The 4,557-nt window shown below is 38.5% G+C and overlaps 1 long non-coding RNA gene across 1 annotated transcript; it reads left to right on the forward strand.

Annotated features, from left to right (window-relative positions):
- The first annotated feature begins 260 nt into the window (after window positions 1-260).
- Window positions 261-3,635, forward strand: LOC141407021 (uncharacterized). The gene is made up of 2 exons (XR_012413830.1): window positions 261-2,700; window positions 2,869-3,635. It is a non-coding gene; the product is annotated as an uncharacterized lncRNA (long non-coding RNA).
- Window positions 3,636-4,557: the final 922 nt, after the last annotated feature.

Below are 4,557 nucleotides of genomic sequence, written 5' to 3' on the forward strand. Positions count from 1 at the left end.
GTATGAGACTAATGGTGTCATAGGTTTGCCGTCCATGTGATTCTGTAGGGGGCTTACTGAACCCTCTCTCAAGCACAGGGCTTGTAATTCAAAGGAAAATAAGAATCCTCTCCTGCTTAGTGACTCATACTGTGCTAGGATGATCACAGTTAGGAGCTGCTACATGAGCGTGTTGCCTTGGATCACAGCAAGTAAAAACACAAGGAGGGTAGAGTAGGGGCAATAATAAGCAATGAAAGGCCTAGAAGTAATTTTCCTTCTATTTTTTTTCCTTATCTTATTTCAAGTTGATGTGGATAATTCCCTTTGCATAGTGTAGACAATGGATGAGTTGGTTTTGCCGGTATTCATAGAAAACAAGGTTGATCTAAGAATTACACAGAGAAAGAGTAACAAGTACATGTTCCATGAATGTTTCCTACTGAAGTAACCACTGTTATAATCACAGAATGTCTCCTATAACTCTTCAAAAAGCCCAAAATGAGCCCTTGCATAATTTCTAGGAAGGTAAATTCCTGAATACATTTCACAAATGTAGAACTTCCAGCTACAATAGGATTTCCAAGATCATGACAGGAAAAAACCAAATGTGTCTTCATTCTCTAAGAGCTCTTTGTCTATGTTTAAGCAACTGCTGAGGACCAGTGAAGAACAACTTGTACTGCCAATACAGGACAGTCATTGGTGTTCACAGCTGGGAAGGCTTTTGAAGGTCTTCTAACCCAAACCTGAGGGAGATGAGACTTACCCCTAAGTTCTGTATCTCCCATAGGGATTGCAGCTCCCTCCCACCACTTCCCATCATGTAAATGGAAAAGGAGAACTGCAGTTTCTTAGGCTGAAGTTTTATCCCTCACTGTTTTCTCATAATGCCTTTTGGCATTTGTGCTATAACTGAGACTATATACACTTCACTGAAATGAAGATGTGGTAGTAGGAATTGCAACATGAGCTTTGACTAGACTATGTGGATAAGAATACTAAATAGCATGGACTCAGTGATATTTGTCCCCTTTAAAAGAAAATTAAATATAACAATTGAGAGCTTAGTTTTAAAGCTCAACATGTTTATTTTCTGAAACCTGGTTTATCTAGATTTCCATGACTAATTAAAAGATGACAAATTTGGATGGAGCAGAAAAGGTCCCCATGGAACAGATTAGTGTTAATATACTTAAGTAGAAAGAAAACTTCTGTAGAATTAGTGATACATGACTCAGATAACTGTCAGGTTCTGTAAAGTCTGCTGTTCACACATAGCAGCATAGCTCACCCGTACCTTCCAATGCACTTATTTCCTTGTAACTCCATTGGGTGTGATATTCAAAGTGTCCAAGATCATCTATCACTTTGTTGGACTTCTTCACAGCCCCTCTGTTTCCTGGTTGAGTTATTTATGTAACATTATTCCACATGGGAAAGCCCAGCTGTTAAAAGTTTTAGAATCAGAAATAAGAACACATTTTTATTAGATCCTTCATCTTGTCTACAGTGGGTTTTTCTTGGTTTAAATAATGATAGCAGCATACTAGCTCCTTGCTATTATAACTCACTCCCCTGTACGTGCTTTTGGAGAGGAAAGTGGCCTTTTCCTTCTTTGGGGGTTCCAGAAGGGGGGATTATATCAAACTAATATGAAATCAATGTGTGGGATTGTATAATCACCTGTTGAGTTTGAACTCATCCACCTGGGGTGGGCACTGCAGAGGTAAAAATGATAGAACTGTTATAGATTGGTGGTGGCATGAGAGGTATATGAGAAAGGAAAAGGGGGAGTTAACAAGATTAGAAAATTCTAAACATAGAAGGAAAGTAGCATTGTTTAAAAAAAAAATAGGGTGACCCAGAAGAAGCAGGTTTAGAAAAATTCTGTTCGGGATATATTGAGTTGCTGGCAAGAGATCCAGGTTGAAGGGTCTTAAGAGAGCATGATGACTTTGTAACATGTCAACTTGGTTAGGCTGCTCATTTCCTAGGACTGCCTTCCCTGTAAGGTTCTGGTTAGTGTGGAAGACAGGACGGAGTCTTGGGTGAAATTTGTTCAACAGAGGTAAAGTAGTAGTCATTTGGTAGCTCGATTGTGATGTCACAGATGTGCTGAAAACCTTGTTACTGTGAGGCAGCAGGTGGGCCTATAACTGCTCTATCTTCCCCTGGATCATCCATCAGCCTCTCTGACTTCTTGGCCATGCATAGGTTCAAGAAGTGCACTAACTTCTTTCTGCAAGACATCCACAGTACCAAGGTCAATGACAAGAACTGACACAGCTTCTACCCTTCCCTTCCCTTCCCGATTACCTGCCCCGTGGATTTCATGTCCAACTTTAGAAACAAAGACAACAGCCTTACAGAGACTACTCTACTAGCTCCTTTAATTGTGTAAAGTCAAATCCTTTGGACGAGTTGCCCAGCCTTCTCTATGGTTCAAACGCCCTGTATGATTTGGCCTATTTTTTCTTTCCAACTTACTCCATTCTTTGCCTCACTCAGTAACATTAAATAGCATTCTTCATGCTAGTTTTCTATGAATTTCTCCACCCCTTCAAGTCCCAAGCTCTTTCCTGTCTCTGCCTCTTTGTTCATGCTCTTCATCTGCAGTAAAGTCTTAGCCTAACCATCAACTTCATGGACTGGCATTCCCTTACCACCTTACCACGCCATCTAAACCGTCCTTCAGGTGTTTCCTTCAGGGTTCCAGAGGTTGTGTATGCTCATCTAATTAGCTATTTGGTTAGTTGATCTTTACTAGATTCTAGGTTCCATGACAGCAATAGCTGTATTTGTCTTATTCCACATTGTATATCCTGTCCTAGCACTGTCTGGCACACAGCCTGTTCTCAAAGGATTCATGTAGGGATGAAATGGGAGATATGGAGGCCTCTACTTTGTGGGTTTGGAATGACAGAGGGATTAATTTTCTATTCTTTGCGGGTGCGGAGGGGGTAAGGATTAGCCTGCGTTCTAGCCTGATTTCTGTTCTTCATGGCAGGTCAAACTAAGTGCCTAGGGATTCACTAAGTTGTCTATGTGAAATTTCTTTGTCACATGTTAACAGATTCAATAAAGCTTCTTTGAAGATGCTTGTCATCTTCAGAAACACTTTTTAAAAAGCAAGCAAACTATTTCTATCAAATAAAATCAAGAGAAATATGATCTTCTACTCTTTCAGAACCCGAAAGAGTTGTACTCTATTCTCTGTAACTTAATTTCCAAGGTCAAATCTTTTGGTATTATCCTGAGCCTCCAGATCACTTTTAAAACTTCGTTACTGCAAAGATTCTTTCTTTGATGCTGGCCTTCTTGAAATCCCTCATGTCTATTTCCTCATTTCTTTTTAATTTTTTTTCAGTATTTAGCCTAGCTATAGTAATCAAAGAAGTTGAGGTGGCTGATAAATTACAGGTTTTAGCACTTTGGGAACAAACCCGACATCCCTACACATTTGCTTTTAGGCTACTTCCCTCATCAAAGCTCAAACAGTAGTGTCTGGGTATTACGCAGTTTCTGAATGAGTGTTCTCATCCTCCACAAAGTGTGAAGTAACTTACCCTTGTTTCCAGTATTTATGTTCTCTCCCTTGCCCTTGCCCTCCCTTCCACCCCGAGATGAATCTGTTATGGGTAAGGACATTAATGTAAACCCTCTGAATTAAAAACAGATTTTGCTTTCCTGGTTATATTAAATTCGGTGATCTTAAGCAAAGCCATTTTGAATTCTTTTTGTTATTAATAGAAATTGGAAATTTAGTGATTTTCTTATAATGTCTTTTATCAACTGGTGGTATAATGGAGCAGAGGGGAACGTTTACAATATATATTGCAGGAAACAACTAAGATACTGCCTTTCAATTTGTATCTGAAGTATTTTTTTAGATCTAAATCTAACTAAAAATACAATTGTTACAATTCATTTGGTTACGTAAATTCCTTCTAGTAACAGGTCTGACAAAGGTTTGTCTGTGTTTACTCAGTTTTGGGAAGCTAACGGCAAGACGACCACATTCCTCAAAGCAAGACATAAGCCTTTTCATATTTCTCAGTAAATACTAATAATAGTATAAATTGGCTGAACAATCTGACTCTGATGGACAATGCTCACAAACAGATTTTAGACAGAAAATAATAGCTACTTGCCAGAATGTTTGGGCATCTGAAGGCTCCCAGTTAAGGACAAGGTTGAAAATAACTGTCAGTAATTGATAACTGTCAATTTCATTCAGAATCTGATTTCCACCATCTCTGGGAAAATTAAAGACTTCACACCCAAAGCAAACTACTGGAGTCATGAAAGGCTCTTAAAAGCATACTGAATAATAACAGCAATATAATAGATTGAATAGCTAGTATGATGTAAAACAACAACAAAAATAATACCCCAAAACTAATCTTGGCCATCCATGAATGAAAATGCAGGTAGGGAGAAAACAAACAAACAAACAAACAAACAAACAAAAAACATTTCTCTATTCTTATCCTACTAAAAAGGTGGAAATTTCCATTTTTTAACCTCTAAAAACTGCTTTCACACATCTGACAATAAGACAAAAGTAGGAGGCTC

Source organism: Macaca fascicularis, chromosome 6 (assembly GCF_037993035.2).
Source record: "Macaca fascicularis isolate 582-1 chromosome 6, T2T-MFA8v1.1".
NCBI classification, from domain to species: Eukaryota; Metazoa; Chordata; class Mammalia; order Primates; family Cercopithecidae; genus Macaca; species Macaca fascicularis.